Consider the following 22122-nt stretch of genomic DNA (forward strand, 5'->3'; position numbering starts at 1 on the left):
GCAGCCTCCTGGCTTCTGGCAGTTAATTGCTGCCACCTGGCTCTGTTAATTCAAGGCTCCATGATTCCCATGGACATTAATGAGCAGTAACCACCTCTCCTACCCTCAGCCCTAGCCAGCAAGTGAGAGCCACCCTTGAGCTTCTTAGTGATGCTGGTGCCCCTCTCACCAGCACATTCCTGATGGCTTTGGTGAATAGTGAGTTTTCTTGGCCCCCCATGGAACATATCTTCTGGTAGTATTTCTGACCTCACAAGATCTGTCCATTGCAACATGTTCAATTCCTTCAGCCTCTCTATTCCTTCCTCTACCATCCTCCAGGTAACACAGGCATTTCCACTTCATCCAGCATGAGCCTTTGTCTACTCCAGGCTTCTAAGAGCCACCCCAGCAGTGACTTTGCCCCATCCCTGGGGTGCTTGCCAGGGTGTTAAATCAACCTCCTAAGAAAGTACCCTCAAATTGATAAATTCTTCCTTCTTCAATGTTATGTTCCAGCTACCTTGATCGAGCAGCTCAAAATCTAGTGTCAGTGGTAGTCACTGAGTAAGTACTCACTAAGTACTCAGGGGTACTTAAACTGGCTCATGTCAATCTGTGTTAGCTAATTCTTCCAGCTCCTTCAGTATACAATCTATCTCCTTCCTTATCAGGCCCAGCATGTCTCCAGTTGGGTTATGCTGGGATTTAACAAAGATTATTATCTTGGCAGCCAGGAGAAAAGATTGGGGCAGCTCCTGAAAGGGAAACCATTTGTTTTGTGGGGTGAGGACTTGTTGACATCTTCTAGCATGAGAGATGTGCTAGTTCTTACTAGAGAAGGGTGAGCTACCTCTGCAGTTTCTGAGAGTTCAGTTTCTACAGAGCCAACATCTTAGAAGTATCCATCCAGATGTCTCCATCCTACTTTTCAGGTCCCAGGTTTTTCCAACCAGGGCTCTGACTTTAGCATGACAGACTTGCCTGGGATAGGCATTTAATCATCTTGAGGCGTTTGCTATCAAGTCTAGAGTCTGCTCCTCTGATGTGTCTGCTTGTTACTGAGTCCACACTCTTACCACTCACCACACAGCAGGCCAATAAATCAAGAGACAAGTTGTTGGGGCAAGGGATAGCGACTTTATTCGGAAAGTCAGCAGACCAAGAAGATGGTGGACTGGTGTCCCAAAGTACCATCTTGCCTGGGTTTGGATGCTAGTTTCTTTTACAGAGGAAAGAGGGGGAGGTGAGGAGGTAAAGTAAGAAAGGCAATAAGTTGTCGTAACTATTTCCTGGTTCCAGCCAGACTGGGGAGGGGATGTGTTAATTTCATCTTTCCTGCAGCCATTCACAGGTGGCCCCGGTCAGGATGTTTCTTGTGATCTTAAACAAAGGTATTTCAGCTTAACACTCAGGCATGGGAAGGCAGTGTTCTGGGAGATGGACATTATGTATACTTTAAGCTATAGGCAACATTCCTTTAGTGATTAACTTGTAGCAAAAGCAATAGAATACAAAGGTTAAAGTAAAAGAAACAGATCCAATATGGAGTCATATTTGTTCTTCCCTATTACATGCTCTTCTACTGAAGGAGAAAAGTGTGTCTTTATAAGCTATTGACAAGATCCTTTGGCTCTTACACTTAGCCGTCAATTGCTTGTTAACAGCCCTCAATCTCATTATCCATTTGTAGGACATTAATACAAATTAGTAATAACCAGCCAACTTTGCTTACCTTTCTTTCAAATGCCAGAATCATCATACCTGCAAGAGTGTTCCTTTCCACTGGACATTTTCCTAGGTCACTACTGATGAAAGAGTCAGCATTTGCGTTACCACCTTGTGGAAAGGAATGCCTGTTCCCATCTACAACTCAGGATGGCATCTTCTTTGCCCAACGGGTGGTGAGTGATCCAGTCCCCGAAACCCATCTGACCATCTACTTTCTTGGATCCCATCAACAGTATACTTTATGTCTATTCAAATGTTCCAAGAAGCTGATGCCAAGATGGGATTAGATTTGCAAGAAACTTATTGGGAGAAGTGCCTGTGGGTGATAAAGAGGAAGAAGTAGATGTAGGCAAGGGAGAGCTTTCAGATTACAATGTAGGTCTGACACCTGTGAAAGGAGAGTGGGAGGAAAAAGGATTGGCTAGAGAGAGTTCCAGTCTGTAGCACAGTTCAAAGAAAGTTTGGGCCCATCAGAAAGGTTAGAGAAATATTGCGTACCACAAGAATGGGCCAGCACTAGTATTTGCACCATGTTCAGTCAGTGCTACTGGCAGCCTGGGGGAAGCATGGTCTTGGTGCAAACTTGGTGGTGGACCAAGTTGGGTGGAAGCTGGGGCTATTAGTCAACCATGCTTCCTGCATCAGAAGATCTCAGTAGTACATTTTTATGGCTACTACAGGTGGCATTCTACGAACAAACCTTGCATCTATCCCTGGTTTTGACCCCTGGAGAAAGGATTGAGGGCTTCTGCCTATGCTTCTTTAAGTGCAATGCATGGACAAACCAGGGATATTTTTATGCCACTTGAATACACCCAGTATGAGCTTCCACATTACCGAGAAAGGCCCCCTCATCTTCCACCCCTCACTCAAGTTTGGGAACAGGAATGGGACCTAGAAATGTGCCATGACCAACTTTCAGTCATTTTAGGGCCTTCTCTTTGGCTTGTGTAGAGCCCTGGCCTGGACCTTAGGCTCTACCATACACCTTATTGATTTAAAATGTAAAACCCTGGACTAACTTTTGTAACTCTTTGCCAAACTATGTTTTACCTCTGACTCCCATTCTTGGACTCTCAATGTATTAAGGCCTCCACACAAGGTAGTCAGCCAGGCCTTAATATGCATGGTTTTTGCTTTCTCAGGTTTATCAACATGAAAGGAAGGGATTTAGCCCAATTAAGCCCTAAGACATGACAGCCCTTAGGCAGATCAACTTTAGACCTGATTCATTGTCTCTACCATGTCCACAGAATTGAGGATATGAGAGATATGTGTGACTGTCCATCCATTTCTGTGAGGTTTGCTGTTTATCAGGGTGTTTCTTAGTTGAAAGTATCCCCCTTGCCTTAGTAGCAAAATATCTTAATTGGATGAATTCCAGTATGGGTGTTGGGGGGGAAAACCTCCTTCATAGTTAGAATGGCCTCAACTCAACAAGAGTGGCTGTGCACTACCACCAAGAACAGTGTTTTACAAAGATTACCTTAAGTTATGCCTCCAACTAGAGGTTGCCTGAAAGGAATTCTTAGAGAGGTTGGTTTGGGGCCATCTCAGGGAGCATTCTAGCATTCCCCTTCAATGTTTACTTCTTTCCACCATCCAGTATGTGTGATGGCATAATTGTTTCAGGTATACTAAAATGTTTGTTGTCCTAGATCCTGTCATGGGTTGTGTCTCCCAAAAGATATGTTGCAGTCTTAATTTCCAGTACCTTATTTGAATGTGACCTTATTTGGAAATAGGATCTTTGCAGATATAATCAGGTTAAGATGTGGTTATTATGGTGGGCCCTTAATGCGATAGGACTGGTCTCCTTGTAAGAAGAGGAGAAGACACACAGAGACAGAGACACATTGGGAGCATACCATGTGACAACAGAGGTAGAGATTGGAGTGATATGTCTACAAGCCCAGGAATGTCAACCATTGCCGGCAACATCAGAAGCTAAGAGAAAGGCATGGAACATATTCTCCCCTGGAGCCTTCAGAGAGAGCATGGTGCTACTGATACCTTGATTTCGGACATCTAGCCTCCAGAATTGTGGGAGAATAAATTTCTATTGTTTAAAACCACCCAGTTTGTGTCAATTTATTATGGCAGTCCAAGGAAACTAACACAGATGCCTATACTGACTTTGGTTAGTTATGGTAGGACTTTCCAGAAATATAAAGGGGAAAGTTGGGACCTACCCATCAGAGAGGAATGTGTGCAATACTTTGATGTTCCTGGCCCTCCTCCAAGTTTTATTAGCCAGGAACAAAAATGCAGAGAAGAGAATCCAGCTCAGGTCTCTGGTTCTGAAGTCTTACTAGTTAAGAGTCTCACTGCACACTTTGGCCAAGGTATCCAGTGTTCCCAATTCTTATTTCTCCACTTGCTTTGGTACTTTGGGCCCCTGGAAATGAAAATAGTAATACTACTAGATAATACTTATGAGAGCTCTTGCTTGTTCTGAGTTCTTTTACATTTATAAAGTTGCGACTCACAACAATGCTAAAATGGAGTCATTGGTATAATATATCTATTTTTACATATGAAGAAACTGCAACAGAGATGTTAAATAATCTGCCAATGGTCCCATAGCCAGGGAATGGTGGAGATAGGATTTGAACACTGGCAACAATGGCTCCAGAGTCTCCACTGAACTGTTATGCCAGACTACTTTCTTCTCGAACAGGAAGCATGGCAGAGGTGGTAGCAAATAGAATTCACCAAGGGCTGGATGTTTCAGTAGTCCCACAACCTACTGACTGTCAGAAATATATAGGCTGACTTTGTTGCCATGGTGTTTCGACATCCTCAAAATGGATTGCTCTTTTGGAAGCCCAAAGGCCACAATTTCAACCTCCTAGATCCAATTCCATTTTCCAAGGTAGCTTATTGAAATCCAAGGTCCCTGGACTCCCATTCCAGCTTTTCCTTGTACAAAGGAGTAATCCTCAAAATATAATTTGCTTTCTCCTGCAGTTAGTAGTTCTCTCCCAAGGTTATTTAGAAGATAATAATAAATATGTTACAGAAATATAATCATTGATTGATATTGATATAGCTATTTCCCATGGAGAAGTTGGAGGCTTCTCTGAGAATTTCTCCACTCAATTAATGGTCATAGGCTACCTCTAGTGCCAGGGGTTTTATGAACAAATTGAAACCTCCATAATAGAGTGTAGTTATTCACCAAGTTCCACTTGGCTTCCAAATCAGGCAGGAATGGTTATGGATGAACCTTGTAATAGCGCTATTTCCAAGCCAACAATTTTTGGACTATTGTCCTCATTTCTTCGATGACATCAACAGCATTGGGGTTATGTTTCTGTTGGAGTTTGGGGTATCCTTAGTCCTTATACCAACTTGAGTTCAAATGTGAATACATGACTTACCATCTAGCTGATTCCTCCATCAAAATTAATTGTATTGTGGCAGCTGTTTCTTTCTCCACACCCTATTACAAAAATTGATGACTCTATTAGGTTAGAAAAAGAAGAATAAAAATAATCCTTGAGGTTCCTAAGACATGCTCACTTTAAGCCCAATTCAATCTTGGGTGCTGCTTGTGGGATTTCAGGTACTCCTGCCAATTTTCCCATCCCATAAACAATACCTACAGTTGAGAAGTTTTAAATAAATTATATCTGTATCCAGAATTCAGTGGGGAAGTCCAGGTATCTATTCCTTCTGTATTCTTCTCAACAAGCCCATTGTGGCCTTGGGAAGTAATTATGTGCTGGGAACCCACTACTCCTGCTTTCTTAGTTTGAAATTTGCGAGGCCTGAATGTTCAGATGTTTCTGAATATTCTTGGCTCAGAACCAAAACAACTTCTTCCATTTCCCCCTGGATGCAGAGTCCCATATGTAAAGTGCAACAAGAGTCAGGCAAAATGTATTGCTCATCATAATGCCTCAGAATATATCCATTTTCCCTGAAGAGTATAGACACTGGTCTCTTCCCAGGGATGATAGATGAGTTCACATGGGTTTTTGGTTTGGGGCTCTGCCCTTGATCTGAAACCAGGTCCAAACAGGAACCAACCAGATTGGCCTATTTGATCCAATGTAGCCTCTTTGGATAATCAGTTTTAAATATGTTTTAACTCAGCATTTTTAAAAGTCAGGTTTATTAAGATACAATTTATATGTAGTAAGCCTCACCTTTTTCAGAAGTACAGTTGCATGAGTTTTGACAAACTTATACAGTTGTGTAGTCAACACCACAATCAAGATATAGAAAATTTCCATATCACAAAAAGTTCCCTTGAGCCCCTAGGTAATCAATCCCTCTCCTTGCCTCCAGACGCTGGCAACCACTAATCTATTTTCTATCCCCATAGTTTTGCCTTTTCCAGAATATAAATAGAATTACACAGTATGTAGCCTTCTGATTCTGGTTTCTCTTACTTAGCATAATGCATTTTAGATTCATCCATGTTATTGTGTGTATCCATAGTTCACTCCCTTTTATTGCTGACAATTATTGTCCTTTTATTGTATGGACATACCAAAGTCAATATATCCATTCGGATTGTTTCCAGTTTGGGACTTCTATAAACATTCATGTACAGGATCTTGTGTGAACATAAATTTTCATTTCTCTAGGGTACATACCTAGCAGTGGGATTGCAAGGTCATATAATAAGTGTATATTTGACTTTATAAGAAACTTAACACCCTTCTATTCTTCCCTAGTATCTGCCCATTCCTCTCTGAAAAGATAACTACTGTTGGTTTGTTGCAGGGATTCACCATCCCCAAGCCTTTAGTTCACCACCAAAAATTTGTTTTCTAGAAAGTATCAGCATCAACCATTTGTTTTGACTTTCTAGTTTTTCTGGTTGTAATAATTGGAAAGTCATATAGTTTTTCCATATTTCACATTACGGGGGGAAGTGCTGAATTTTCAAGTTGTCTTTGAGTGTCTATTGCCATTCCTGGGGTTGGGAAGACCAGGGGTTCCATCCTAACTGAATGGCATGGCTGCCCAGTGTGTAGCCCTTGTGATGATCAGCAAAAAGGTTTCTTAGTGATTCTCATGAGGATCTCTCTCTTGATTCACCATTGCCTTGTAATTGACACAATCCCTAAACACTCCCTATATGTTCTCTGACCTCCTTCTACAGATCCCCATATCAACTGTCTGAGCAAAGGCCCCCATAACTTCCTCTTGTCTCCAGTGTTATGTTACTCCATACCTAAGCTCACTCCATCAGTCACTTGGAAAACTTTTCAGTTCTTAGGGCACCCTCCCTGGACTTGAAAACCTTCTTGGACTCACTGGACTTCAAGGTTTTCAATGATAAATGTCCACTTCAGTGTGGGTGGATGGCAGAGCAGAGTAGGTTTTGGGGGGGTTTCCCCAGGCTGCTCTGTCCACCCTCCCTCCTGCATGTTTGTTGTCTGCCTTGCAAATCATCTTCCTTCTTTGATTCACCTTGACAGATTCATGTGCAGACTTGCCCTCCTAGTGAAGCACAACTGGTGGTGGGTGCACCATAATGAAAGAGGTTTGTTCCTTGCCTTGGCATTCTTCAAATACCTCATGATTTTCAGGCAAATTCTTTCCATTTACTTCTTGGGGTGGAATCCCTAGTGAATCACTGAGACTATCTCTCCAGCTCCTCACAATTTTCTCTCCATTTGTTAGAGCTGTTGCCCTTTGACCTTTAAAAACTGAAACTGACTGGCCTGCCACTTTCATCTGTCCACAAGAAATCTGTCAGTATTGTACTATGCTTTATTCAGTTTGTTCATGCTCCCTCTCCCCATCTCATGGAAAGGGAAAGCTCTGTCACAAATTTTGGTAATGTGATCCCTTTCTCTGTTTTTAACTTTCCTGGTTTCCTGCCCCTCCACTAGGGACATTGTCTTCACACAAGCGAATGTAGTTCCAGAATCTTCCACCCATCCCTCCCCAATCTATCTTGATCTGACTCTTAAGTAAAGTAAACTTATCCTAGGAATGAGTCTTTCTTAAGAAACCCCATCCCAGTTGATCACTCAGCTCTTAGTGAAACACTCCAAAATTCCCCAGGATGCTGAATTCCCCTCCATGTCACATCTATTGGCAGCAGATTTTTCTGGCATTCTTAGGGCTCCCCAAACCCATATTGACAATGTGAAGATGTTAGAGATCTTTCCAATTCTGTGGGAGGTCTTCCTGATAAATTTGCTGACTCAGGGCTTACCTAGTTCTGATCTGCTGCTATTCCACTCAAAAATAATAATAATTTTTAAAAAGGATGAATTTATAACTGGGTAAATGAAATTCTTGTTCTTGTTGTTGTTATAATAAAAGTCACAGAGGCATTTATGATGATAGACAGAAAGAGCAGCACTTGGATCTTCTACTGCTCTCAACTCCAGGTCCTGAGATCCAGGTTAAATATCTTGCCTAAGCTCACCTACAGTGTGACTTCATGAAACCATTTCCTCACTTCATCCCTCCCAGCAGGACAACATGGTGGTCAAGAAATAGCAGAGTGCCAGCCAAGATAGCAGACATGGGGTTATATTTAATTTATACAAATCACTTTGGTGTGAATGAATGAGCATGTTTGTATGAAAAGATCTAGTATTCACCAGTCACTGATTAGGCTGGATTGGAGGGTATTTAACTCTGATTTAGCTGGAGGCCTATGGCCTAGAGCACAACAAAAGAGAGCCGAGTCAGTCTGCTAAGTCCCCTTGTTGTGGAAGCATGTCTAGTGAGAGCCTGCATGATTCTGAAAGCTCCTCCTATAGCTGTGGTCTTGGATGAAGGCCTGGGCTTCCTGTATTCCACCAGTGTTGCCCAGGGGAGCAGCAAAAGACATGTTGTCACATAGACCCTCTGGAGTCAGGCTGATTAGAGCCTCTGGAGACACTTGGGAACCTCTGCTTTCAGGAAAAAACCCTAACATTCTAGTTAAAAACAACATGATAGAAATTTATTGCTGTGAATTCAATTTCCTCTTGTTTTTATTTTAAATTCCTTTTTCAAGAGATTATATTTGTTTTGTATAAACTTAACCCAGTTTCCCCCAAAACTTACATGTTGTGTGACAGAAAATTGGCATTGGAACAATGTGTGTGCATAGTTCTATGTCATTTCATCATGTGTAGATTGGTGTAACCACCACCACAATCAAGATACAGAACTATTCTATGAAGTTCTATGAAGATCTTCCTGCTACCCTTTATATTCACACCCACTCCCCTCCCACCCACCATCCCTAACCCCTGGAAACCATTAACCTGTTCTCCATCTCTTGATTTTGTCACTTCAAGAATGTTATATAAATGGAGTCGACCTTTCGAGATTGACTTTTTTCACTCAGCATAATGTCTTTGAGATCCATCGAAATTATTGTGTGTATAGTTTGACTTTTTTATTGCTGAATAGTATTCCATAGTATGGATATACCACAGTTTGTTTAACCATTCACCTATTAAAAGACAGTTTGGTCGCTTCCAAATTAAGCTATTACAAATAAAGCTGCTATGACCATTCAAGTACACATTTTTGTGTGGGTGGAAGTTTTCATTTCTCTGGCATAAATGCCTAGGAGTGAGATTACTGAGTCATATGGTAGTTTAGTCATTTAAGAAACTACTATTTTACGGAGTGACTGGACATTCCCACCAGCAATGTATGAGAGCTCTAGTTTCTCTGCATCTTTACCAACATTGGTATTGTCACTATTTTTAATTTTAGCTGTTCTACTAGGTATATGGTGATATCTCGTCATGGTCTTAATTTGCATTTCCCTAATGGCTAATGATATTGAACATTTCTTGATATGCTTATTTGACATCTGTTTATCCTCTTCAGTGAGCTATCTCTTCAAGTCTTTTGTACGCTTTCTAATTGGATTTTTTTTTTTACTGTTGAGTTTTGAGGATTCTTTGTATATTCTAGTTATGAGCCCCTTGTCAGATAGGCGTTTTGCAAATAATTTTTCCCAGTCTGTAACTTATATTTTAATTCTCCTAAGAGTCTTTTATAAAAGTTTTAATTTTGATTTAGTATAATTTATCAATTTTTTAATTTTCTGGATCATGCTTTTTGGTGTTATGTCTAAGAATTCTTCACCAACCCCTAGGGCCTGAAGATTTTCTCCTATGTTTTCTTCTAAGAGTTCTATAGTTTTACATTTAAATCTATGATTCATTTTGAGTTAATTTTTATGTAAGGTTTGAAGTCTAAGTAGAGGTTCTTTTTTTTTTTTTTTTTTTGGCCTATGGACATCCAATTAATCCAGCACCATTTGTTGAAAAGACTATCCTCCATTGGTTTGCTTTTGCACCTTGGTCAAAGATCAGTTGGCCATTCTTGTGTGGGTCTATTTCTGGGTTCTCAATTCTGTTCCACTGATCATTGATTCTTTATCACTGATCTCTATTCTTTTCCATTGATATGTCTATCATCTCCATGCCAATACTACACATTCATGATTACCATATAGGAAATCTTAAAATCAGGCATTGTGATTCCTCTAACTTTATTCCTCTATTTCAATATTGTTTTAGCTATTCTAGTTCCTTTGCCTTTTAATATAAGTTTTAGAATAACTTTCCCTACATCTGTAAAAAAAATCTTGCTGGGATCTTCATAGGAATTGCATTAAATAATGCTGTATATAAATTTGAGGGAGAATTGACATCTTTATATGTTGAGTCTTCCAACCCATGAACACAGTACATCTCTCCACCTATTTAGAAAGAGAGAGCTTTTTCTCTAGGTATTACACATACATAACTTATCATAGTCTACTGGTATCAACATTTTCCCAGTTTGGATGAAATGTAGAAACCTTACTCTAGTTCATTTATAATATAATTGTTTTATATATTTCCACTGCATACATTGAAGACCACATCAGATAGTATTTACAATTTTTGCTTCATACATAATTTAGAAAAGTCAATTGGAGAAGGAAAATCTTTTGTATTTATCCATATTTTTACTCTTTCTGTTATGCTTTTTCTCCCTCTTGATGTTCCAAGATTCCCTCTTTTATAATTTCCTTTCTGTTTAGACAACTTCTTTTAGCCATCCTTTCAGGGTAGGTTTGCTGGTGGCAAATTCTCTTAGTTTTCCTTTATCTGAGAATGTCTTGATTACCCCTTCATTCCTGAAGGATATTTTCACTGGGCATAGAGTTCTCGATTGATAGTCCTTTCCTTCACCTCTTGAAAAATATTGTATCTGTTTCTTCTGAGCTCCATGGTTTCTGATGAGAAATCCTCTGTGATTCAAGTTGTTTTTCCCCTAAAGGCAAGGCATCATCTCTCTTGCTGCCTTTTTATTTGTCCTTTGTTTTCAGAAGTTTGAGTATGATGGGTCTTGGCATGGATTTCTTTATGTGTATACAGTTTGGAGTTTGTTCAGCTTCTTGAATTTATTGGTTTACGTCTTTTGGGAATTCTTCAGCCATTATTTCTTTGAATACTTTTTCAGCTCTATCTTTTTCCTCCTCTCATTTTCTAACTGTGATGACACAGATGTTCAAACTTTTGTTATAGTCCCACACATTCTTTAGGATCTGTTCATTCCATCCTTCCCTGCCCTCAGTCTATTTTCTTTCCATTGTTCACACCAGATAATTTCTATTGTTCTATCTTCAAGTTCACTAATTCTTTTTTTTCTTTTTTTTTTTTTTAAAGTTTAATTTTTATTTATTTATTTATTTATGACTGTGTTGGGTCTTTGTTTCTGTGCGAGGGCTTTCTCTAGTTGCGGCAAGTGGGGGCCACTCTTCATAGTGGTGAGCGGGCCTCTCACTATCGCGGCCTCTCTTGTTGCGGAGCACAGGCTCCAGACGCGCAGGCTCAGTAGTTCTGGCTCACGGGCCTAGTTGCTCCGTGGCATGTGGGATCTTCCCAGACCAGGGCTCGAACCCGTGTCCCCTGCATTGGCAGGCAGATTCTCAACCACTGCGCCACCAGGGAAGCCCTCTTTTTTTTCTTAAACATCTTTTTTAGAGTATAATTGCTTTACAATGGCGTGTCAGGTTCTGCTTTATAACAAAGTGAATCAGTTATACATATACATAAGGCTCCATATCTCTTCCCTCTTGCATCTCCCTCCCTCCCACCCTCCCTATCCCACCCCTCTAGGCGGTCACAAAGCACTGAGCTGATCACCCTGTGCTATGTGGCTGCTTCCCACTAGCTATCTTTTTTACGTTTGGTAGTGTATATATGTCCATGCCACTCTCTCACTTTGTCCCAGCTTAACCTTGCCCCTCCCTGTATCCTCAAGTCCATTCTCTAGTAGATCTGCATCTTTATTCCTGTCTTGCTCCGAGGTTCTTCTGACCATTTTCTTTCTTTCTTTTTTTTTTAGATTCCATATATAATGTGTGTATTTGTTTTTCTCTTTCTGACTTACTTCACTCTGTATGACAGTCTCTAGTTCCATCCAACTCACTACAAATAACTCAGTTTTGTTCCTTTCTATGGCTGAGTAATATTCCATTGTATATATGTGCCACATCTTCTTTATCCATTCATCTGTCGATGGGCACTTAGGTTGCTTCCATGTCCTGGCTATTGTAAATAGAGCTGCAATGAACATTTTGGTACATGACTCTTTTTGAATTATGGTTTTCTCAGGGTATATGCCCAGTAGTGGGATTGCTGGGTCGTATGGTAGTTCTATTTGTAGTTTTTTAAGGAACCTCCATACTGTTCTCCATAGTGGCTGTATCAATTTACATTCCCACCAACAGTGCAAGAGGGTTCCCTTTTCTCCACACCCTCTCCAGCATTTATTGTTTGTAGATTTTTTGATGATGGCCATTCTGACTGGTGTGAGATGACATCTCATTGTAGTTTTGCTTTGTATTTCTCTAATGATTAATGATGTTGAGCATTCTTTCATGTGTTTGTTGGCAATGTGTATATCTTCTTTGGAGAAATGTCTGTTTAGGTCTTCTGCCCATTTTTGGATTGAGTTGTTTGTTTTTTTGATATTGAGCTGCATGAGCTGCTTGTATGTTTTGGAGATTAAACCTTTGTCAGTTGCTTCATTTGCAAATATTTTCTCCCATTCTGAGGGTTGTCTTTTCATCTTGTTTATCGTTTCCTTTGCTGTGCAAAAGCTTTTAAGTTTCATTAGTTTCCACTTGTTTATTTTTGTTTTTATTTCCATTTCTCTAGGAGGTGGGTCAAAAAGGATCTTGCTGTGATTTATGTCATAGAGTGTTCTGCTTATGTTTTCCTCTAAGAGTTTGATGGTGTCTGGCCTTACATTTAGGTCTTTAATCCATTTTGAGTTTATTTTTGTGTATGGTGTTAGGGAGTGTTCTAATTTCATTCTTTTACATGTAGCTGTCCAGTTTTCCCAGCACCACTTATTGAAGAGGCTGTCTTTTCTCCACTGTATATTCTTGCCTCCTTTATCAAAGATAAGGTGACCATATGTGCGTGGGTTTATCTCTGGGCTTTCTATCCTGTTCCATTGATCTCTATTTCTGTTTTTGTGCCAGTACCATACTGTCTTGATTACTGTAGCTTTGTAGTATAGTCTGAAGTCAGTGAGCCTGATTCCTGCAGCTCCGTTTTTCTTTCTCAAGATTGCTTTGGCTATTCGGGGTCTTTTGTGTTTCCATACAAATTGTGAAATTTTTTGTTCTAGTTCTGTGAAAGTTCACTAATTCTTTCCTCTGTCTCTTCTATTCTGCTGCTGAGCCCATCTATTACTTTCTAAACTTTCAGTTATTGCATTTTTTAGTTTTAAAAATTCCATTTAGTTCTTTTTTATATATTCTATTTCTTTGATGAGACTTTCTTTTTAAAAATTTGTTTCTATTATGTTTGTAATTGCTTATTGAAACATCTTAATGAACATCTATGTCATATTGTTTGTGTCTTTTAGTTGTCATTTCTCATCAAGCAGAGATTTTCCTGGCTTTTGATATGACGACTGATTTTTTATTGAAATCTTGACATTTTGGATAATATGTTATGAGACTCTGGATAGCATTTAAATATCTTTATTTTTATTATGCTTCTGACACTGCTCTGGCAGTGGTAGGGGAATGCCACTTCATTGCTGCCAGGTGGAATGGAGTCCAGGTTCCTCATTCAGCCTCCATTGACACCTGGGGGTGAGGTTCTCCTCATTAATACCTGGCAAGGTGGGAGTTCTGGCTCTCCCCTATGCCTCTGCTGATACCACCCTGGCTGAGAGGAGCAGGAATGCCTTGTTGTAGTTCTCATGACTGCCACTGGCACCACGATGGGGGAGGGATGCTAGTTACTACTAGATGGCGGTAAAAGTGCTGATTCTCTACTGGGACTCCTCTGATAGCACTCCAGTGGTGAGAAGAGGAGGGGCCCCTTGTTATCACCAGGTGGGCATGAAGTCCTGGCTTTCCATGTAGTCTCCACTGACACTGCATCAAAGGGGCCTTGTTACTTCCCAGTAGGAATGAACGTTCAGGCTCCCAACTTGTCTTTCTCTGACACCATCCTAGCATATTACAGCCTGACAAGGGTGGAAGTTTAACTTTTCCATTTGGCCTTTGTTGGCATGGATGGTGGCTCAATTTGTTCTGTGGGGTTTGCTTGGAGTAGAGTGGTTATTATCTAAAACTTTTCTGTCTTGCAAGGTTGCCCCTTTCCTGGTCCTCTGCCTAGAGAGAGCAGGCTTTTTTTGTTTGCCTTGTCTTTTCTTTTCCTTTCCTTTCCTCTCCTTTTCTTTTCTTTTTTTCCTATACCCATTGATGTTTCCAGGTTTTCAGCTTCTCCAGCACCCAGTATAGGATATATGAAGCAAAACAAAACAGAACAAAACCTCAGGGAACTCACTGCTTTGTCATTCCTTGGGTTCTGAGTTCTATAGCCAGTCTGCCTTCTTCTGTCTACTTTTCAGACTCTTTTTACGTTTGTTTTATAACCAGTGTCCAGGGTTTTAAACTGTACTTAGCAGGAGAAATAGGGAGAAGTACACCTACCACATCTTTCTAGAAACAGAAGTCTCACTCAGTTTGTTTTTAAACTTCATTTTATTATGGAAAAATTTAAACATACACAAAGGTAGAGAAATTAGTAGAATGAATCCCCTTTACTCAGCTTCAACAATTTTCAATGTTTTGCCAATCATGTTTTATTTATTTTCTCCACCCCAAGGTTTGTTGCAGTCTTTTAACTCAAATCCTAGATATAATATTATCTCATTCAATGTGAGTGTGTATCTATAACAGAAAATCGTTTTTTTACATAACCACAATGCCATTATCACAATTTACTAATTAACAATAATTCCTTAATGTAATTAAATACTAATTCATATTCAAATTTTCCTGATTGTTTCAAGAAGTAGTTTTAAACTTGATTTTTTTTCAAAATAGGACCCAAACCAAATGTAATGTTGCATTTGGTCATTATCTCTCTTAAGTCTCTTTTAAAAATCTTTATATTTCCTAAGATAGGCACAGAAAGACAAATACTACATGGTGTCACTTATATGTGGAATCTAAAAAAGTCCAACTCATATAGCTGAGAGTAGAAGGGTGGTTTCCAGGGGTTGGAGGGTGGGGGAAATGGGGACATGTTGGTCAAAGGGTACAAAGTTTTAATTATGTAGGATGAATAAGTTCTGGAGATCTAATGTACAGCATGGTCACTATAGCTAATAATGCTGTACTGTATCCTTGATATTTGCTAAGAGAGTAGATCTTAACTGTTCTCACCATTAAAAAAAAGTAACTGTGAGGTGATGAATATGTTGATTAGCTTCATTGTGGTAATCATTTCACAACGTATACATATATCAAAACATCACATTGTACACCTTAATACATACAATTTTTATTTGTAAATTATACCTCAATAAAGCTAGAAAAGAATTTGTAAGTCTCCCATCTTTCTTTTCCTCATTCTCTCTTTTTTTCAATTAAAAATAGACTTTAATTTTTAGAGCAGTTTTAAGTTTACAGCAAAATTGAGTGAAAGGTACAGAAAATTTCCATATACCCCCATCCCTCACATATGCATAACCTCCCCCATTATCAACAGCCCCCACCAGAGTGGTACATTTGTTATAATTGATGAACTTACATTGACATATCATGATCACCCAGAGTCCATAGTTTACATTAAGGTTCATTCTTGGTGTTGTACACACTTTGGGTTTGGATAAATTTATAATGACATGTATCCACCATTATAGTATCATACAGAGTATTTTCAATGCTCTAAAATCCTTGGGGCTCAGCCTATTCATTCCTACCTCTCCCTAACCCCTGGCAACCACTGATCTTTTTACTGTCTCCATAGTTTTTCCTTTTCCAGGGTGTCATATAGTAGAATCATACAGTATTAGTTTACCTTGTAGTTGTTGTTGTTTTATTTAAACATTTATTGTTTTACTCATCTTCTTTTAAATGCCATTTATCATTTAAAAATGGGTCATTTTTCCTATAAAAAATTCCACATTCTGGATTTTGCTGATTGTTTCTTAGTGGTGACACTGAACTTGTTCTTCTACTTCCCATATTCACCATCAACTGGGAATTAGAGCTAGATACTTGATTAGATTTAGGTTCAGTTATTTTATTTTTGGCATCAATATATAATAGGTGATGCTGTATGATTCCTACTGCATCACATCAGAAGGCATGTAATATCTAGCTGTCCCACTCTTAGTGACGCTAAAATTGATCAGTGGGTTCAGGTGGTATCAACCTGATCCCTCCATTGTAAAGTTCCCCATCATCATTTGCCTAATCTTTTCTTTTAATCCATTCATGATCATTGCCCTAGATTAGTGGTTCTCAACCAGAGATGATTTTGTCCCCCAGGGGACATTTAACGATGTATGAAGACATTTTTGATTGTCACAACTGGGTGTGTGTGTGTGGTACTAATAGCATCTAGGGAGTAGGGACCAGAGATGCTGCTAAAAAGCCTACAATGCATAGATAGTCCCCAAATAAGGAATTATCTGGCCCCAAATGTCAGTAGTGCTGGGGACGAGAAACCATGGCCTAGATTTATTATTTCACTAGGGATTATAAATAGTGATATAGTAATTCTATCATTCCTTCTGCATTTGCTATCTGGAATTATTGCATAAAGAAGAATATCATTAACTATGGGAAAGGTGGGATAAGTTCTTAATTTTTATCTTTATTAATTTTTGCAACAATAATTTGGTGCCCTAGCATCACCCAGGGGTGACCAATATTTTTTTTGTTTTTTGGTTTTTTAAATTTATTTTTGGCTGTGTTGGGTCTTCATTGCTGCATGTGAGATTTCTCTAGTTGCGGCGAGTGGGGGCTACCCTTTGTTGCGGTGCGCTGGCTTCTCATTGTAGCAGCTTCTCTTGTTGCGGAGCACGGGCTCTAGGCACGCGGGCTTCAGTAGTTGCAGCACGTGGTCTCAGTAGTTGTGGCTCGTGATCCCTAGAGCGCAGGCTCAGTAATTGTGGTGCATGGGCTTAGTCGCTCCGCGGCATGTGGGATCCTCCCGGACCAGGGATTGAACCCGTGTCCCCTGCATTGGCAGGCGGATTCTTAACCACTGCACCACCAGGGAAGTCCCACCAATGTTTTTTTTGTTTGTTTGTTTGTTTTAAAATTATTTATTTATTTATTTATGGCTCTGTTGGGTCTTCGTTTCTATGCGAGGGCTTCCTCTAGTTGCGGCAAGTGGGGACCACTCTTCATCGCAGTGCGCGGGCCTCTCACTATCGCGGTCTCTCTTGTTTCCGAGCACAGGCTCCAGACGCGCAGGCTCAGCAATTGTGGCTCACGGGCCTAGTTGCTCCGCGGCATGTGGGATCTTCCCAGACCAGGGCTCGAACCCGTGTCCCCTGCATTGGCAGGCAGATTCTCAACCAGGGCGCCACTAGGGAAGCCCCCCACCAATGTTTTTTAATGTCATTATGAACTCATATTTTATACATTTGATGGTTGATTAATTGCAGATTTTTTGATGCTCTAATTGTCCAATATAGGCAAATGGGAACTCCCCTTCATCTTGAATCCTGTGTTCTTTTGACATGACTACTTTAGTCTTTGATATCTTCCTTTCTCTTTGACAAAAAAAAGATGTCCCAGGATCATTTTGTACATTTCCTGTTAAATACCTTTAAACAATTATTTCTTCAAGGAAGATTGGTTCCTTTTGGTAGGAAATGAGATTTAGAGACCACAGTCTAGGCATTAAATATACACATTGCTAGTAGGTTGTCATTGCTGCTATATCTTTTCAGTGGACAAAGCTAGGAAATATTTATTTTTAGAAAGAGAAAAATAAATCATAAGTTCATAATGTTTCTGTAAATATTTGTATTTCCTCATCTTTCTTACACAAAAGCTAACATACTACTATATATATAATATTCTATACTTTGCTTTTTCCACTTAACAACATATCCCAAATATTACTCCTAAATATTATATAGAAATCTATCTCATTCCATAGTATTCCATTTCATTTTATTAAAATTTTTTCCCAGCTTTCCATTTTATGGCTCCAGTATAATTTATTCAACTGGTTCCCTAGTGGTGGACATTTGTTTTCTCCCAGTCTTTTGTTATTTCACATAGTGTTGCCCTGTGCATATGTCATTTTTCACTTTGTGCATAGTGTTGCCCTTTGTGCAGAGTGTTGCCTTGTGTATGTGTCATTGTACTTTTGCTGGTGTATGTTTGGTTTAGATTCCTAGGAGTGGGACTACTGAGTCAAATAGTGAGTGCATATGTAATCTTGCTAGACATTGCTAAACTCCCCTCTGCTGAGGTTATATAATTTCGTCTATATTGCTTTTTGTGGTTTTAAAAAGGAATGATACTTGCAACTAGTAGATAAATAGATCTTGGTGATCTAATGCACAGTGTAGTGAATATAGACAACAATATTGTATTATAATCATCAAACTTGCTAAGAGACTAGATCTTAATTATTCCAACCACAGAAAAGAAATGATAATTATGTGATGTGATAGAGGTGCTAACTATCTCTACAATGGCAATCCTATTACAATATATAAATGCATCAGTTCAACACATTGTATACCTCAAATTGACACAATGTGGTATGTCAAATATATTTCAATAAAAATAAATGAAATAAATAAGAATTTAAAAAATAAAAATAGGAATAAGGTTTTGAAACAGAGGAGAAAGTGTGATTAAGATTTTTAAGTACCAGTTTTGGTACAATACTACAAGATCTACCCTTCCCACCGTTTGAACTTGAAAGAGACATTTAGGACAAGCACAGGAAGTCAGATTCCACACTTTGGTGAATAAAGTGGGAGAATATGTTCTTCATTGTGCCTCTGTCTAAACTCAGACCCAGGGCCATGCTATATTCCACAGGGCCAACCTCCAGCACTGGAAACAGATTTTGGGATTCCAGTGTTTTTCTAAAAGGCAGAGGTAAGATAGGTGGTTGGCCAGATGTGCACCAGCATGCAGGAGGCTGTTCAGAGCCCATGTTATGAAGCAGAGAGGTAAGGAATCACAAGTATAAGTCATTGCAGCAACACGGACGGACCTAGAGATTATCATACCAGGTGAAGTAAGTCAGACAGAGAAAGACAAATATCATATCACTTATATGTGGAACCTAAAAAAAATGATACAAATGAACTGATTTACAAAGCAGAAACAGATTCACAGACATAGAAACCAAATTTATGGTTACCAGAGAGGAAAGGGCAGGGGGAGGGATAAATTAGGAGTTTGGGATTAGTAGATACAAACTCATACAAACTACTATATATAAAATAGATAAATAACAAGGACCTACTGTACAGCACAAGGAACTATACTCAATACCTCGTAATAACCTATAATGAAAAAGAATCTGAGAAAATAATATATTATATATATGTATAACTGAATCACTTTGCTGTACGCGTGAAACTAACACAACATTGTAAATCAACTATAACTCGATACAAAAAAAGAAAGAAAAAACATATAAGTCAAATGGGGCAGCAGTCTGAAGAGGTATAGCCAGAGTTGCTGAAGACTGAGGGAAGCTAAGAAACAGACTACTGGAAGCAATATGTGGTGAAAACTGGGAAAATGGCTGGTTAGCATATGATGCAGTATATAACCTACATCTTTGCTGTCATCCCTCACAAGCCTGACTTTGCTCTCTCTATGAGCCTTTCCTTTCTTTCAGCCAAAAAAAGGCCTGGGCCATTGGAATCACATGGGTGAGGCTACCTGGGGCTCGATGTGTGCTTGAAGAAGGCCTTAACTTCCATTCTCTGCCCCCTTCCACACCACTAGGCCTGCTGCTTCCTTTTGTAGGGCTTGCATCTCCTGGAAGCCTGTGGTGGATCCTGATGAGCCTATCACTTAGTTCCCTGGTTGCTGGTATGGCTCTGGGGATGCAGGGTGCAAGGCCCTGTCCTGCTACAACGATGAGCAGGGCTGCTGAGCTGGCTACCTTGGTCATTATGACCAGGCCAGGAGGCTGGCTATTCCTGAACTTAGGGCAGCTTGGCATGGCCCAAATGGGATGGGAAGAGCCCACCTGACCAGCTCCCAGACCTAAGGGCCTTAGTGCTGAGTGAACTTGCCTTTTTCCCTTTCTTTAGCCCAGTGAAGACTCGCGGACCACTAGTGGGACGTCAGGGGCCTGGACAAAGTAGGTGTCAGGTGTCTTATTGTTGATAGTAGATATATTCTGAATGGGAACAGTTATAGAAGCAGAGAGTAAGCATGAGCAAATTCAAGGTACTTATTGTTTTTGTGCCTTGGTTTCATTTGTACAGTGAGAATAATATTGGGACCTACCTCATCAGGGTGTTATGAAGTTTAAATAACTTAGTAAAGTACTTATCAAATAGGGGTGCCTGGAGTATCATAAACAATCAATAAATGTTAGTTACTTTTACTGTTATTTGATTATAATTATTGTATGTAAATCATAAATTATATCATGTCATTCCCTTGCTAAACCCCCAATGATTCCCATCATAATTGGGATAATATTCAAATCCTATACAATGGTCTATGAGGCTCCAGGTGATCTTGTCCCTGCCTACATCTCTATACTCATCATCTTGTACCACTCTCCGTCTTCCAAATTCAAGCCAATCTGGCCATATTTTCATTTCTTAAAATCATCAAGCTGTTTGTCTCAGGACCTTGCACTTGCTCTACATGTTTATACGCGGAAAAACAAAACAAAACAACCACAAAAAACCTGAGAAACTAAAAATCCAGAATCCATAAAGTTTGTGAATCTTGACTACATAATAATATTAAACACCATATGGTGAAAAAATGAAATAAAATACAATAGTTAAATGATAATTGGGAAAATAAACATATGACAGCCAAAGGACTAATACCTAATAATCTAAACTCTAGATTCCAACTGCTGGGTTTGAATCCCAGGTACATCATTTACTAGCTGTGTCACCTTGGGTTTCATTCAATCTCTCTATGCCTCAGTTTCCTCATCTGTAAAATGGGGATTTTAACAACACCTACTTCTTAATATTGTAGTGAGGGTTAACCAGTTTAGTAGAACGACTCTTGGTATACTTCAAGCACCATGTAAGTTTTACTTATTATTAGGGTTACTAAGAAGCCAAAAGAAAACTAGGCAAAGGATGTAAACAGGCATTTCACACACAAAAAAGGTAATACAAAATAATCAATAAACCTGAAAATATGGTTGACTTCACTCATGATGAAAAGCATTAACTTGTTTATTTCACATGTATTTACATATGTTTTAAGTGCCAAAGAGGCATTGGGAATAGAATAGTGAACATCTTACTCTCATGGAGTTTACATTATAGTAATTGTGTGTGTGTGTGTGTGTGTGTGTGTGTGTGTGTAGTATTTAATACATCATGTGGTAATAGTGTTTTGAAGAAAAATAAAGCAGGGATGGGGTGTCATTTTATATAGTGGCCAAGGAAGGACTCTGAGATAAGGTGATAGTTAAGCAGTGATCTGAAGAAGTGAGGGAGAAAGCCATGAGGATTTCTAGGGCTAGAGCTTTCCAAGCAGAGTGAACAATAAGGGCACAGGCTTGGAAGCAGGAGCCAGCTTAGCTTATTCAAGGAACAACAGTACGTATAGTTTGTTTGAGGCAAGGCTGAGTTGATAGAAAGTGAAGTCTAAGAGACTGAGGCCAGATTCTACAGGGCTTTACAGGCCAGGATGAGGACCTGGGACTTCACTAAGAGTGAAATGGAAAGCCTGCTGTCACTTGGGAAATGTACTCAGCTACGCATAACAGGGATCCAAATAACAAAGGCTTAAATAGGATGACGTTTCAAGTGTTATATTGATTCTAGGACACATCATTATTTGATGTACCAAGAAAGAGGAAAAAATGCTGGCAAATATAATCCACAAGCTGTCATTCAAAGATTTCAGCGATGTTGAAGCATGAAGAGATGTACCTTTTAGAGTTGGTAACATATGGCATTTTTTTCTCA

At 39.5% G+C, this 22122-nt stretch overlaps 1 long non-coding RNA gene across 1 annotated transcript in view; it reads right to left on the reverse strand.

Annotated features, from left to right (window-relative positions):
* The window catches only part of LOC309651959, a 26696-nt gene continuing 4574 nt past the window's right edge, over positions 1–22122 (reverse strand). The window contains exon 2 of the long non-coding RNA XR_014258500.1: positions 1–17922. This is a non-coding gene — a long non-coding RNA (uncharacterized lncRNA). The remainder of the gene's footprint in view (positions 17923–22122) is intronic.

The sequence above is a fragment of the Balaenoptera physalus genome (genome assembly GCF_965194825.1).
Source record: "Balaenoptera physalus genome assembly, chromosome: X".
Taxonomy (NCBI): Eukaryota; Metazoa; Chordata; class Mammalia; order Artiodactyla; family Balaenopteridae; genus Balaenoptera; species Balaenoptera physalus.